Raw genomic sequence first — 17,197 nt, 5'->3', positions numbered from 1 at the left:
CAACACACTGGGCATGCAGCCCATCCATCTAAATGTCTAAATTGCATTAAAGTTATGGATTGCCCTTTGTACTCATCTGCAGATGTGGGGGCCCACTGCTACTGTTCTTGTAGAGACTTGTAGATGCTTTGGGGTGGGTTGGTATGATGTCAGAGCCGATATTTCATGTACTGAATTAGGTAGTGATTTTCAGATAAGTGCTGAAACCAGCTTCTATGCTAATCTGAATAAAAGAGAATCTTCCTTTAGGAAGGCTTAGGAAGGCTGCTTTATCCATGTGGGGACAGAATATACAGGTGGTATCTGGTTTTGCATGGAGGCTCCAGGATGTATTTGCCTGTGGAGGAGGAGGCACATGTAAATAAATAGCTGCTAATTAAAAAGAAAGAAAGCACATCCATCTATAAAGCATTTAGTCACACACACAAAATGAAATTACTGTAACCTTTATCACAAGTGTTGCACTAAGGAACTCCTCCTTTAAAGGCACTTTATATTTTAAACCACTTTTAAAGGTTAATCATTTATTTGTGAGTTTTGTTGTTTTGGAAATATGAATTAATGTTTTTATTACTAGGCTCTAAAGCTAACATTGCCATGATGCAAATGCAAAGCAGGAAACGAAACAGCCATTTATTTGTATTCCATTCAGCTAAAACATATGCTTATAAATGAATCGTTAATTTTTACTTGCTCTAACTTCCATGCCCCTAATTCATGCACATCATGCCATCCATGGATTGCAGTCTATTCAGTACCTGATAAACACCCCTGTTCCTAGGTGGACTGGATATGGGATTTATCAAGAACTTTGAAAGGATGCCGTACTGCTCAGTGATGGAGGCAGGGCATGTACTTTCTGTGTCAAATGTTCAGTATTGGGTCCCTCCAGATATGAATGAGAGTCCAGAGATAGCCATGTTACCCCAGCAGCACTGGTAAGGGTGGGCAGAGCCGCCACAGGCTTCCATTGTCTGAGGCAGCTGCTTCAGTCTGCCTCATGGGTGGGCTGGCGCTGCTTCTGGATTAGGGCCGATTGTCAGAGACAATTGTCCAACAACATCTGTGGGCACAACATTGGCTGACTGGTGTAGACATTACAGAGCTAGAGGGACTGACGGGCTGACTTGATATAAGGGATCTTCCTATGATATGCTGCCTGTAGACAACCCACGTTTGACAAATCTGGCTTTTTTAATCCCATCTTTTCTCCAAGGAACTCAGCTGGCATTCATCACGCTTGCATTAATTGTGTTTGTGCAACACCGAAGTTGCTCTTAAGAATAAGCACTGCAGTGCCACAGATGAACATGAGTATACAAGCTACATCTTCATTTTAGTTTGGGGTGGAGTTTTAGGACCACTATAGAGCTCATGCCGAACGTGAAAAAGGCAAGTGGGCACAGTTTTTCTGTGCAAGGAATTTGTCATATTTTGCATTGCCACGCAAATGGTGATCAACAGACCAAAAAGCACTTAAGAAAGCAACATGCACAAACCTGTTAAAAGTGGTACAAAACTAATAAGGCTTAGTAGTGTATAGAGCCAGTGTAATACACACATTAATGAAGTGCATTATAAAGCGGTTGAATTGGCATTTGCCTTTAAATTGAGCCAATGATTCCTAACAAAGGGAGAAGGTTATTTTCAGTCTTTTGAGTTTTGATTCAGGTACTGCCAGCCAAACACTTAAAAAGGTGGCTCTTTCTGTTCTTTGTGCTCATGTAGACGCACAGATCTTTGGAATGCTTATGACATAGTGTAGCCTAAAGGATAACAGTTTCCTTCATTTGCATGAATACTAAGGACACTGCAGGGCCTTGTCTAGGGGTGATGGGTAACTTAGATTCTTTCTCTGTTTTTTTTTGAACCAAGTCTGGTGTGGAATGAATGGCCCTTTCATGTTTAATTACTTCTGTCCCTGACTCTTGTCCCACATACACTTTTAAGCCAGTTGTAGTTACAATACAGTTCATGAGATTAATAAATAAAACTTGTGTGATGTATAGGCAGCATTCAGATGTCATGTTATTATTGTTCAACCATGGTTTATGGTCCTGGTTTGAAGGGCTCACTTGAACCTTTGTTCTGTTAAGCCAAGGGAAGGGAAGAAAGGACCACATTGGCACAGAACTTATTTCCAGTCCCCCAAGTTATGGTTTGGATCCCCACCTCTGATTTAGTAGATCAAAACATGACATCTGAATGCAGCCACTGTATATCCTAGTGCTTTAGATCTATGCCAAAAGGCAGTACAGTACTGTAAGAATGGCCCAAGAGCCATGGTTGCCTGTCTTTGGACGTAGAATGAACTCTGCAGCAAAGATAAAGCAGAACTAACAGCTCTGCTTTTTTGTATGGTATTGTATTGTATTATGTGGTTTCTTATCCTTCAACACAGGCCTGTGCTAAAACTAATCCCCAGTGTGAACTGAACCTGCCATGCCTTCCCCTATCTCCACACCTCCTAACTTTGGATATCCTTCTCACACTTATGACATTATATATACATCATGTTGGCATCCAAGGAAAGTATAAATGAACCGTCTGAGAAGAGACATGAACCATTAGACTTCAAAGTGATAGCTGGACTGTGTAGGGGGAGATTAACCATTTGCACTTTCCTTGCTAGTAGATAGAAAAGTTCTTGATTTCTGCACCACTAAGCTAAGTAGCTTTGCTCCAAAGCCCCAGTTGTTTTAAAGATTTTAAAACATTTATGAGGGATAGTTGCAGGTGCCATTTAGAGGCACTTTGAGGAGGGAACCCTTTAAAATATATATAAGGAATTTTGCTTTAAAGCTAGACTGAGCAAGCATGTAGCTATGGAGGGATAATGAGCTACACTTTAATTAGTCAACATTTTAAATCATGGCATGTTTTAAAAGCACAACATTGGGTTTTTTGTACATTAAAGTTGATTAAAGCAAGCACACTTGTGGCTATCTTATAGTTCATGGCTTAATTATATTCAAACAGCAAGCAAGATATGGCTGCTATTCCTGCTGGCACCACCAACTTTTTCCTGTGCTGCAGCCAGGTGGAGTGTGCCCAATAAAAGTTTAGCTAAAGTAGCACAAGAACTGAGAGAAGTGTCTGGGCCAAGAAGAATCTGGAGACCACCAAACCACAGATTCACAAGCATAAGATGAAACGTAGTTTACTTTACAAAGTGGTAGAGTTAGAAATTCTACCATATGTAATTTGTTTCCTTGTTTGCAAACAAGCTAGAAGTTTAGTTTACAGTGGTACCTTGGATTAAGTACTTACCGGTAATTCGTTCTGAAGGTCTGTACTTAACCTGAAATTGTTCTTAACCTGAAGCACCACTTTAGCTAATGGGGCCTCCCGCGGCTGCTGCGCCGCTGGAGCACAATTTCTGTTCTCATCCTGAAGCAAAGTTCTTAACCTGAAGGACTATTTCTGGGTTAGCGGAGTCTGTAACCTGATGCGTATGTAACCTGAAGCGTATGTAACCTGAGGTACCACTGTATTTTGTGTTCAGAAATTATAAAAATAAACTCCACCCAAAACAAGGTTGAAAACCTCGTTAGGAAATGTCTATTCCAAAAAACCATGGTTTGTCATGACATCTAAATACAGCCAGTAACTGAATTTTGCAATTCCCCCCTCTTAATTACATGAGTATATAGCTTCATATATCTTGGGTAGATTGACTAGGATGGTTGTTAAATTGCTTAGAAACAGTATCATCAGTATAAGGCAGCATTTCCCTATGAAATAGGCATGTGTAAATAGTGGCTGTTCTAAGAGTCAAATTAAACCCAATATTGCATGTAGTCAGATGAAGCCCTACACCTACAGATTGCACAGCACTTTTCAAAGGTGCTCTGTTTTTCAGTAAACATATTGTCTGTATTCTTTTACTGCAACAATATTTAATTTAATAATGTATGCCACATTGCTGAGCAATGCTTAAAAACAATAAAACAAAAAACCCCATCTGTCATACATAGACAGGGCCAATTGTGTAAGAGCTTACCACCTATCATTGCAATTGAGTGGTGATGACCCAGTGATTGCCCCCACGTATTGGTGTCAGGCCTTTAAACATTACAGCAGCACTGTGGGATCATCTTGTGGAAAAGGGACTTCCATGCTGCCATTATACTGCCTAAAATTCACCATGGTGACAAGAGGGGGAAAAAATCAACTTTTTTACAAGAGGCACAGAAGTGTTATTCAAGCCTGGAGACCAACAAGCCTTCCATTAGCCTTTGCTTAGGAAAGCTATTTAAGAGAAACACTGAATTGTCAGGGACATTCTACCAAATGCACATGATCTCTCTTTTGTCAAGGAACTGGCTACTTTAGAAAAAAAGCTGTAGACATTGTTCTAAATGAAAAGAATTATAAGAAAGGAAAAGCAGACTTCTCGCCTACAGTATCATTTACCTACATAATGAAAACTGTTGGAAGACAATGTGTTATTCTGAAAAATTATCATCCTCTATCCCAGGGTCAGCTGTTGCAATATATCATATATATAAAGGAAGTGCACATGGAAAATAACCTCTGTATCACTGGTGGCCTAAGCCTTCAAATTTTCCTGAACAGCTTTTCATAATTGCATTTCAGAATGTTTTAATAGCTGTAGTGTTCTACTTGACTGGTCAGTGAAAGGATAGCGTATCAGTGAGTCCTGCAGAAGAAAGCAATGGTAACTATGGTTAAGCTGTTAACATAAAATCCCCACTTCCTGATTGGTGAGAAATTCCAGGAGTAACGTCATCATTTTAATTTCCTTTGGATAAGCAACCACTGAAGACTTATGGCATCTTTGCAGTGGCGTAGCGTGGGGGTGCAGGGGGGCCGGCCGCACTGGGCGCAACATCTGGGGGTTAGGGGGCGCAAATCCACAGGTTAGGGGGTGCAAATCCACAGGTTAGGGGGCACAAATTACTTGCCTTGCCCCGTGTGCTGACAACCCACGCTATGCCACTGCATCTTTGTAATGTTCGCTTTACTTGCAAGTTTACAAGCAAAGCATAAAAGTAAATGTAAAGGGACACCTGACCTTTAGGTCCAGTCATGACCGACTCTGGGGTTGCGGTGCTCATCTTGCTTTATTGGCTGAGGGAGCCGGCGTACAGCTTCCAGATCATGTGGCCAGCATGACTAAGCCGCTTCTGGCGAACCAGAGCAGTGCACAGAAACTCCGTTTACCTTCCCGCCGGAGCGGTACCTATTTATCTACTTGCACTTCATGCTTTCAAACTGCTAGGTTGGCAGGAGCAGGGACCGAGCAACGGGGATTCGAACCTCCGACCTTCCAATCGGCAAGTCCTAGGCTCTGTGGTTTAACCCACAGTGCCACCCGCGTCCCCTACAAGCAAAGCATACATAGCAGTAAAAAATACTTTCAAGCAAGACAGCAGATCTACTACCTGTGGCATCATCCCCAAAAGAGAATAAGAAAGAGCATGAATCCCAAGATCCACAACAAGGGAAGCACTTGGGATCAGTGGTAGACCACATACTTTACATGTGTAAGATTCTAGGTTCAACTCCTGGCAGCTTCAGGTAGGAGTTTGAAAGAATTGTGTCTGAAACCTTGGAGAACTGCTGCCAGTAGGTAGACCACCCTGAGCTAGATACCTCTGTCTTAACTCAGCATTGTACAAGGCAGGCTCCTCTGCTCCTGTTCTCTATGGCTCCATTAGCACATAACACTAAGACAGGTCAAGGTTTAGTGTGAATGTGCAGACTGCTGAAGAGTGCATCACGACTGCTTTCTTCCTCTTCCTTCTGCTTCACTGTTGTGAGCTAAGCCATGGTTTGGTTTAGGATGTATAAACCATTAACAAACTTGGTTACAGCACATACTTTCTCTGGAGCAAGACAAACCGCAAGCCTGTGTGAGACAGATGGGCTCGGTGTATAAAATATAAATTATTATTATTATTACTAAGCCAATCCATGGCTAATCTCACAGCATTGCAGAAGCAGGATTGGAGGAGGAGGAGGAGGAAAGTGGTTGTGATCTCCTCTTCAGGAACCTGCACATTCATGCTAAATCTTGGTTTGGGTTAGCATTATGTGTAAACTGATTCTCTGTCTCCAGATTCAAAACTGCATCACTTCTGGTGTTTACATACTCGGTTCTTTCCTACACATATCTATTCAAAAGTAAGTCCGTTTGAGTTTTATTGAGTGCTTAGTTCCAAGTGATTGCAGGCACATTTCCTCACATACTTACTTGCCACTCCACCCTTGAGTTGCCCATTTAACCATTAAAAGAACATTAGCACCCTTTTGACAATTCCTAGGCTCTAACCAAGGTGGCACTTTCAGGCAGAACCATAGCATTAGACCTATCCATGGGGGCAGGACTCAAAAGAATATGAAATGGCAAAATTGCATAGTGGAACATAATTCTAGCCCTCCAAGCTAGAAGTAATTTTATGAACAGTCAGTCAGTTTGACATTACTGCTATTACAAAGGTTTTGGAAATGTTCCTTCCATCTTCAGGAATCCTCAGAGAGCATACACGTAATCAAGAAATAGAAGGTTTTTAGTTAAAATTGTTCAAAATTGTAAGATGGATAGGAAGCAAAATGAAACCTCTTGAGGCTTACGTTTTCAGAAAAAGTACCAGCTGTTCAAAACAAAGTCTACTATCCTGTTTATGCACCTGAATAATGCAGGAGGGATGGAAGTTCATATTCTTCATGACAATGGGGAAGTTAAAAAAAATATTGGGTGTAGCTTATGTAGCATGGACAAACAAGCTAATTTTGCTAGTCTGAAATAAAGGCAATTTTTGCACCCCTGTGCTAAACATACATACTTGGAAGTAAGACTCAGGCCTGTTTATGTTACATATCAGTTTCGCTTGGACTCTTTCATTTCTGTCTCATTTACTGTGGATTTTTTTTAAAAAAGTATGAAAAAGAGTATTTTACCATTTTCTCCCAAAGTACACTTTCTCCCCTTAAAATATGCATTTTTGTATGCAGTTGAAAAAGTAAAATACTTTTTCATGTGCTGTTTTTGAACCAAGACTGCATCAAAAAATCTAGTCTGTGATCTGGCTAACAGCTGTATTCCAATATAATAATAATAATAATAATAATAATAATAATAATAATAATAATTTATTATTTATACCCCACCCATCTGGCTGAGTTTCCCTAGCCACTCTGGGCGGCTTCCAATCAAGTGTTAAAAACAATACAGCATTAAATATTAAAAACTTCCCTAAACAGGATTAGCAAATTAGATCAGCTTGCTCTAAAATGCAGACCAAATGAATTTATCCATCTTACTGCTTGGTGCTACAGGTAATCCCTATGTGTCTTTGGGTAGTGTTGCATAGTTGTTTGTTTGTTTATTATATTTACATACCACCTTTACGGTTAGACTAATAAGTGATTGGCCCAAAGTCACCCAGTGAGCTTCATGGCTGAGTGGAGATTTGAACCCTGCTCTCCCAGATCCTAATCGAACCATTACGCCACACTGGCTCTTCAGTGGAAGGTACAGTGGTGCCCCGCAAGATGAATGCCTCGCAAAACGGAAAACGCGCAAGACGAAAGGGTTTTTCGGTTTTTGCATCGCTTCGCAAGACGAATTTCCCTATCGGCTTGCTTCGCAAGACGAAAACGTCTTGCGAGTTTGTTCGCTTTTTTCCTAAAGCCGCTTGAAGAGGTGCAGTTGCGACGGACCGTGCTTCGCAAGATGAAAAACATCGCAAGACGAAAAGACCCGCGGAACGAATTAATTTCGTCTTGCGAGGCACCACTGTATGTGTTTGAAAGTATGTAGCCCTCAAAAAGCAAAGTCCCTCTTCAGGTGGTAGAAAATATTTTTCCTTTAGATTAATTTAATTTATCTATTTATCAAAATTTATATATTACTTCATTGTAATAAAATATCCTGTTTCTGACTGGCTAAATTTGGCATTCTTCAAGGCACATACAATGCAAAGAAATAATGTTGGCCCTTAAAAAAAGCCAGAATCTGCTGATAGGCAGGTGTACCATCAGTGGATGTGTAACACACTGCCATGCAGCACTCTGTCAGCTTGTTTGACAGCTAGAGATTTTAAAAAAGGAAAGACAACTGTGTTACCTACATGTTCTCAAAATAAACTGAAAGATGGGAGGTTTAATTGGCAGGGGGCAGAGCTAGATATTTCGGGATGTCAAATGTTCATCTTAATAGCAAATGTTTCTGCAAATAAGCCCATGCTCTACTTAGCTTCATTTGTGACTGTATTTCTTTTGTCTGTATTCAAGTATGAACAGTTTTATAACTGGAGTCATTGCTACAGCAAATGCAAGTAGAGGGAAAAGGAAGCTGAAATGATTTCTCCATAGTATTATGCGTACTTTAAATGTTAACTGGATTAATTATAATAAAAATGCAGATTTTAAGCAGGAGGATTTCATAGATTTAGTAAAAACTGAGAGGATTATAGGGACAGGTAACTTTGGAGAGCTCCTATGCTCAAGGGATGAACCCCCCCTTCATTAAGGAATCATAAATATTATTTGATCCTTTCTCTAGAGGACTAAGTAGCTTACTAGCCTATTAAAGTTTGGGATTAGCTTTTTGCAGACAACTTGGCACCAGATATTACAAATATACACTGGCACTTTGGTCATTAGTGGAATTACTGATTAAATTATGGCAATTGAATATCAGGGTGGCTTACCACAACTTCGAAAAAAACAAAACAAAAATGCATCATTAAATGTATCCATATAATAGTACAAACAAGCAGTGCTTTTTCCTGGGGGGTATGCAGGGGTACACATGCCCCTAAACATTTTGTGAATCTAGGTTTGGCCTCATTGAGGGGCAGTATTTCAGCATCAGTAGGAAAATGAGAGTACCCCTAAACATTTTTCTTTAAGAAAAAAGCCCTGCAAACAAGATACAGTTTCACCAGATTAAAAAACCCCAATATATCCTGTTTATATATTTTTGTGATTAGGAGATCAAGAAGACTTTGATAATTGTTGTACATCCTTGCTGTTCCACCTGCTCTCAGACCCACACATTCTCCCATTCTTTCTATGGTTTGCTTCACTCATGGTCTAGTATGCAGAGTTTGCTAACCTTTTTGGAGCAAGGGACACATTTTGAATTTTGAGAGAGTCACAAAATCACTGCCACAAAGAGCTGCATTAGTCCAACCCAGATTTTTCTCACTGAGCATGAAGAAAGGCTATGGTCAAGCCCATGCATTGCATGGAAACTATCCCAAGTTCATTCCCTAGTCTCCACAGGTAGGGCTCTAATATATTTTGGTATGAAATCTTTGAGGATTGCTGCTAGTTACTGCAGACAAGGGGTAGCAAACTCATGGCCTTCCAGATGTTGTTGAACTACAATGCCCATCATCCTTAATCATTGGTCATGTGGTTTCTGGGAGTTGCAGGACCATAGGTTGGCCACATTGAATGGTCAGGCTTGATATAAAATAGCTTCCTATGTCCATGGCAATGTAATGCTGTACCATCATGGAAAGAAGAGAAGATTCACTGTTTTCCTATTGGAAACATTACTTCTGCACTGGACAAGAATAGTCCATTAGCAAGTCTAGTTGCTGACTGCAAGCAAAATTAAATTTTATGTTTTTTGGCAAGGTTGTATTTGTAAGACCATTTTTAAAAAGCTTTCAGGTTTTGAAAGCAGTTGTCAGCGTGAATCATTTAGGCGGTCACTGTTTTTAATATTGGGCAGATTGTGTAATTTACATCTAGAACTGTATTGTGTTTGTGAGTCAAACTTTCACTGTGTTCCAGGAAAACTGCACAAAGGCCGTATTTGTTCTGCCTCTTATGTGACTCCTCTGATTCAGTTCCAGGCAAGTTCACTGAAGCTATTTGACACGGGGGGGTGGGGGGGAAGGAACTTAGTTTTAGAACAGCTTTCAATGGGGAATAGCCAGACCAGTTGGCTTGCAAAATGTCTAGTAAAAACTTAGATAAAGAAAAGATTTTTCCATGAACACATTTAGCCTCATTACTACTTTTTAAAAACTTTTAAAAACTTTTTAAAACTTTTTTTAAAGTACAAGAAATGTGTACTGATAAAACGTAATACATCATAATATAATTGTAATATAATGGTTTTGAAACGTACTAATACAGTGCAAGGGAACTCAATATTATTTATATTTCAGGCTTTAATTCTATACACATTTGCTTAGGAAAAAGTCTTAGAGAGAGAGAGAGAGAGAGAGAGAGAGAGTGGTGTAGTAGTTAAGAGCAGTGGACTCGTAATCTGGTGAACCGGGTTTGATTCCCCGCTCCTCCACATGCAGCTGCTGGGTGACGTTGGGCTAGTCACACTTCTCTGAAGTCTCTCAGCCCCACTCACCTCACAGAGTGTTTGTTGTGGTGGAGGAAGGGAAAGGAGAATGTTAGCTGCTTTGAGACTCCTTAGGGTAGTGATAAAACAGGATATCAAATCCAAACTTCTTCTTCTACTTCTTCTTCTTCTTCTTCTTCTTCTTCTTCTTCTTCTTCTTCTTCTTCTTCTTCTTCTGGCTCATCCAGACTTGGCCTTGGCCTGCTGCTTTCTCCCGGGGAAACCTGATCTTTACCACTGATTTGGAGCAAATGTCAATTGGGTTTTCCCTGGATTGACAGTTGCTCCGATTTATTGTTAATGAGTGGGTTTTCCCAGCAAAAATGGTGGGGCAGTGGCAAAACCACTTGGAATCTGCTCGGACCCCTGCTTTCTAGGCATGGGACAAGCTCAAATCTGGATGAGTCCTTGCTGAGCACAGTGGGATTTACTTGAGGAAGGGCTGCAACTCAGTGGTTAAGCCTCTGCCTTGCTCAACTGGGTTCAGTCCACATATGGCTAGGAATGTCCCCTGCCTGAAGCCCTGGAGAGCTGTTGCCAGTCATTGGTATACAATACTACAGTAAATGGGCCCTTAGTATAAGGTAGCTTGCTGTGTTCCTAAAGCTTATTGTACATGCATAGGATTGTGTTGTATGACTGTTATTTTACAGGTTTTGTGGATTATTGTCTTTCCTTGCTTATTGCTTATTCAAGAAACCAAGCTGCATAATTACTAAGAAATGTTCATCAATTGGTGACATATACTGAGTTGGTTCAGTATATGTGTTTCCCATATATTAATAAATCACATTTCTACAATGGCCCCTTTGGGCAGCTCTTAACTCATGGGCCTTGCTCATAGCTTTTAATGCAAGTCCAAATGCAGCTAAGGCCTTTTCAGCCTCACTGATGCCGTGAAGTTACCGTATTTTTTGCACCATAACACTCACGTTTTTCCTCCTAGAAAGTAAGGGGAAATGTCTGTGCGTGTTATGAAGGGAATGCCTACAGGTGGCATGCCTACTGATTTTCCTCCTCTAAAAACTATGTGCGTGTTATGGTCGGGTGCGTGTTATAGAGTGAAAAATACGGGTAGGTTGCATTTAACTCACTGGCCGCTGCCACTTTACTGAGCTCTAGTAGCTTGGGGAAAATAGAGACATCTTATCCTTTATTGGAATTTCAGCTGCACAGTGAGGAAACAGAAACTAACATCCTTCTCCTGAATTCATCGTTTGCAGTGGTTGCACTTCTGATTTAGAGCACTGATCATCCACTGTAATTATTGTATGTAGAGCAACACCCAGAGAAATACATAAAGCAGCATTGGAAGTGCTTAATGCTTGCTAGGTCTTGCAGTTTGCCTCTTTATCCCATGGCATGTGCTCTTCAACTAAAGTGAATTAAGTCAAGAAAAACATTAATGGGGTTTGGATCTATCTTAGCCTTAAAATGGAGGACACTCATAACAATTTGCTTATAATAATGCATTTTTATATGTATTTTATGTATACTTTATACACATGTATATGCATTTTTGTTAGGTAGGTTTGCTTATAAATAAGCAAATTTCTCCCCCATCCTGAGCTGCAGTTACTAGTGGGGAGGGCGGCTTGTTACCTATCTACATGGGAAATATAGCTTGCCTGTGGCTATTTTCCGCTCCCCCACAATTTAGCCCATGTTCAAGCTCCGGGGGATCACAAGAAAAATGCCTTCACCAGTGCTGCTTGTTCCTGGGGACACCCACTGCTGGTATGGAAACTCTGCATGCCATGCAGAGAGGTCAAATGATGAACCAGTCTTGGCACTGCAAACCAGGAGTGGAATGCTGCCTAAGGAAAGCAGCTACCATGGGTTAGATAGCAGGGGAGTGAGAAGATTTATTAGAAGATATAGTACATTTCAGTGTTTTGCCTTTTTCAGGAACAGAAAGATCTTGTTCTACGGATCTGTATTTTATTCAGACCATGTGGTTGAAAAAAAAAAGAAATAATGCAAAATGAATTGGACACACCATGTCTAATATTTATTTCTCTCTCTCTTGAGCTGCATTTTGAGGCTTGGCCTCCCCTCTCCCTTTTGGCTTCCTATCCTTTTGATGCTACCGTCCTTCCTTTTGCCTGGATTCCAGCTTCAAGGTGCCCTTGAGTGATGGAACTTCCACCCCTAAAGTAACAAGCTTCTTGTCCAGCAGCCTCTGATATTTTTTTAAAGTGTTATATACCTTCTGTTAGGCTCCAGGGCAGGGACAGCTTCCTTTTGCTGGGGTGAGGGCTGCATTCTCCCAAGACCAACCTTCAAAGTGGCCATGGGCAAAGCCAAAATTCCTAACCTTTTTGGCTCATTAAATCTTCTTCTTTGGCGATCATTCGTACCCGAGTAAGATTGTCTTCCATAAGCGTGGTCTTAACTGTGAGTCCGTAACACACTGAACTCCACCACACACTTCCAAATTTTGCTTCCACCTAGTTTCGCATTTTTGTAGTCTTAAGTTCAGTTTCTACATCAGTGTGCAAATTTATTTTAAGATTCCTCACACCATTATCTGCAGCATTTTAGTGCATATTTCTCCTAATATAAATATTTTTACAAGCAATTTCCCCTAATGTAATGTGTTTTTGTATGCTGTTTCCACTAACATATCCATTTTTATGCACACTTTCCTCTAATGCACACACTTTGGTGTACGCTCATTTGGTTGGAGAACTGCATTATTATTATTCATTTCATTTCAAATTGGGAGAAATGTGAATCCTGATGTACAGTTAAATTTTGGTTTGTGCATTGCTTCCAGAAGCACAAATTAGGTAGGTTCACATTGCAATGTAAACCGAACAGTATTTCTCCTCCACCCCTATTTCCACCACTTTCCCTCTTACTCCCTATTAATTTTCACCCAATTCCTTCATTTCAAATCACTTATTTAATCTCCCCTTTCCTTATTCCCCTATTAATTTTCACCCCTTCCATATTCTTTACTAATTGCTATCCATTTCCCCTCTTATTCCCATATTAATTTGTTAACCTCTCCTCTCACTCCCTAGTAATCATTTTTCATTTAGAAAGCATTGACTCCAGTCACCTTATCCCTCCACCTTGAGTTCATCAATTTGTTAAGAATGCACCAATTACTGAAATAAAATCAACCGCCTCCCCCCTCTTCAGTAAGTAAACTAATCCATTTATTTATTCATCATTTATTTATTTATTTATTTATTTATTTATTTATTTATTTATTATCCATTTATTATTATCCAGTTTCTGAGGGAAGCATCTTTGCCCCCACAGGCAACTCTCAGCGCTTTCTCAAATTGAATTCTCTATACAGTGGTACCTTGGGTTACATATGCTTCAGGTTACATACGCTTCAGGTTACAGACTCCGCTAACCCAGAAATAGTACCCCGGGTTAAGAACTTTGCTTCAGGATAAAAACAGAAATCGTGCTCCGGTGGTGCAGCGGGAGGCCCCATTAGCTAAAGTGGTGCTTCAGGTTAAGAACAGTTTCAGGTTAAGAACGGACCTCCGGAATGAATTAAGTACTTAACCAAAGGTACCACTGTATTTTAAAAAGTTGCCTCTCTGTCTCCAGTCTTTTGGCTTGCTACAGTGCTTGACAGAGAGCTATAGTCTCCACAAATTGGTCTTTAAGCAGCTATCTGATCACCACTGCTGGCTGCAGTTTTGACGGCCCTTCCGACTGGTCATGCAAGCAACCAAATACTCAATAGCTCCAGAGGTGGCGCTCGGAGGAATTGCAGGCAACAAGCAGGTGACTGGAAGGATGCGGATGTAAACAACAGCAGAAGCTGCTGTTCAAACCAGCGGCTTTGAGGGGTTGGGAATTGGACTCATGAACACTGCAAAGTAGCTACTAAGCGCTTAGGCAATGCCTGGAATAATACAGAAGGTGAAAAGCAACAGGATTACACACACACACACACACACACACACACACACCCTCCCAAAGGTAATGCCATTGACAAATGTGGTATAAGGGGGAAATATGGGGCTGGGAGGGCACCACTTTGGCTACCTCTGTGCTATGTCCAGGCAAATTTTAGATGGATTTATTCATTGTATGGCTCAGTCGGTTAGAGAGTGGTGCTGATAATGCCAAGGTTGCAAGTTTGATCCTCGCTTGGGACAGCTGCATATTCCTGCAGTGCAAGGGGTTGGACTAGATGATCCTTAGGGTCCCTTCCAACTCTACATTTCTATAATTCTGTTATTCTATTCAGCTTGCCACAGCTTTGAAAAAGACTTAGTGAAGCTGGTCCTAGCAAGCTGTAATAAAAGCTAACAGATGTTAGTAAAACCATTGGGAGCAGAAGACATTTGGTTGAGTGAATGGTGTACTTTGTTAGAAGAAACAGTTAATCATACTGGAACAACTGAAAGTGGGGGAGGGGGAGGGAGGAAGATATAAATGGGACACATTTACTCTGTTATTTAGTTTGTAGTGGATGTAAATGGGGCTCAGACCCAGAAGCTTCTACCTTGAGCATCACCAGCAGCTCCTTTTGGGCTAGGACTTCTCCAGTGTTGCAGTTGGTAGAGATGCTTCAGACACATGAAGTGTTATGCTGAGTAACAGGCATATGCACATGGTTTTGGAGGGGGGAATTGTAAAAAGTAAGATTGGAGGGAAATGAAATGCAGAAAAGTACGGACAGTGATTGTTACACACTTAACAGTTGTAATCACAGAACAGTTTTTGATGACACCTATAGCCTGGCATTGGGTACTTCCAGATTTCTAAAGAGCCCTTTTGAATATACACAAACTAACTTCTGGCCTTTAAGACATTGGTCTATGTTTACCCTGGTAACAGTATGCAACTGCTATTTAGTTAAGCTATTCGTTCTTGTACAATTATTGTGGCCATATTTATGAATCTTCTTGCCAGCCCATTCCCTTGTGGATGGGAAGACTGGGAAGTGATATGTCTGAAATCTTACATTGGCCCAAATGCTTACAATTCAGAGCTGGCCAACAGTGTCTATGATTACTTTCCCCATGATACTAACATGGGGAAAACGAGTCTTTCACTGTTCTGTGAACTTTTGGCTTGAAGTCCTAGGGAGAAGCAAAATTGCTGCAATTCTTAAAAAAAAACCCCTCACTAAGTTTGAAAGCCCTGCTTTCCGAAAAAAGCTTTAATGTAATCAAGGATCTCAGGAATGAATGAATAAGTGTGATTTTAAAGAGTAGGTTCCATGATGTTAATACAGGGTGTGATCAATGAAATGTTTTGAAACTGGAGATGTCTCATAGATACAATATAGTACACCTGCAAAAATAAATGTTGTTGTAATGTACTCCCAAAACTTCAATGAGCAATTGCACACCTGGTTTTGAGCACCTGCTTCATAATTTCACAAGTGATAAGCTGGTGCTTTACTGGTGCCCCATGGCTCCCAGCTTTATTTTTTTTCTTTTAAAGGAAGACTCTAACCATCCTAGAAAGAAAGTTATACAGAAAATATTAAAACAAATAAACAAAAATATTAAAATACAAGGAACCTTTAATCAAACAGACAGTGCATTTTGTCATTAGTTGGTTAGCATAAGCCAAATACCAAGAAAGCATTGTGTGGCTCATTTGAAGAGGAAGCACCAAGCATTACATTTTAATTCCTACTAAGTGCACTGCATAGCTAATGCACAAAGAGCATGATCAAGTTTAAAGTGGGACGAGGCATTAGGAGAATTTGTGAACTGTAGTTGGCAGCAACAGCTTGTTTGGAAAGGCCTAATCAAATACAGAGTATCCAACAGACTGAAGTTTTATTTTTCAGAAAGAATAATGTGAACTTGGCTCCTTCAAAGGCTGAATAGGAATGTCTTCCAGAGCATAGAAGCAACTGCTTTTGTGCAGTAGCTGTGAAATTTTGGCAATGTTGATTATCTCGCCTATAAAAAAAGCTCTTGAATGCTGGCAGCTTTATAGTTCAGTCTATAAAGTTTCCTTGCCATGCTGAGAAAAACCTTTTCTCATTACCTTCACTTTGCTTTTGCAAGATATTTAAATTTCTTGTGCCACTTTGCAGGCTTATCATGTAGCAAAGAGAGAAGGTGATTGTCACAGGAATTATATGTCTCAAAACCCTGTCCAAGTATTTCTGTTACACAGCCTTTAATTATATATACCGCAATTTCATAAAAAAATCAAAGCACTTTACATCAATTAAAGACTCCCCCACACTTAGAAAACTCTTAAAATGTATCTCCAGCTGACCATTACAGAAATAGTCTTAATTGTTGGCATAAGCATGATGGCAAAGGAAGGTTTTTAGCAAATGTTTAAAGGGTTGAACATTCACGCTGTTCTTGTGAATACTGGGCACTACCCTTTGTAATTCTTAGAAAAGTTGGAGAGAGATATTCACAAAGACGGGTTTCTTGTAGTTTTAGAATGCATGCCAACAGAATGTGCTGAAATCTTTGCATACGGTTGTTGCAAATACAGCTTGCTGTTGCACATCTGTACAGTGGCGTAGCGTGGGTTATCAGCACCTGGGGCAAGGCAAGTAATTTGCACCCCCTAACCCATGGATTTGCGCCCCCTAACCCGTGGATTTCCCTAACCCCCAGATGTTGCGCCCGGTGTGGCCGGCCCCCCCTGCACCCCCACGCTACGCCACTGCATCTGTAAGAACAAAGATGCAGCATTTTCTGGGGATGATGGGTCAGTGTGCATGCAGAGTATACCCCCAGGAAGCCTAGGGTAACAGCCAAGGTCCCAGCACTGTGTCAAGGCCCATAGCTAACACCTGCCTTGAACCCTACCTGAATATCTTTTTCTAGCTCAGTGCTCCAAGCAGTTGTGAGTGGCTGGGTTATGTAAGGGGAACACTGCAGGAAG

The 17,197-nt window shown here is 40.6% G+C and overlaps 1 protein-coding gene across 6 annotated transcripts in view; it reads left to right on the top strand.

The window, feature by feature from the left end:
* The window catches only part of ANK2 (ankyrin 2), a gene marked incomplete at its 3' end in the record, with an annotated part of 316,224 nt that overhangs the window by 27,416 nt on the left and 271,611 nt on the right, over positions 1-17,197 (top strand). The window lies entirely within an intron of this gene.

This window comes from Podarcis gaigeae, assembly GCF_964106915.1.
Source record: "Podarcis gaigeae genome assembly, chromosome: 9".
Taxonomy (NCBI): domain Eukaryota; kingdom Metazoa; phylum Chordata; class Lepidosauria; order Squamata; family Lacertidae; genus Podarcis; species Podarcis gaigeae.
The sequence above is the reverse complement of the archived record's forward strand: the minus strand, read 5'-3'. Positions and strand labels throughout refer to the sequence as shown.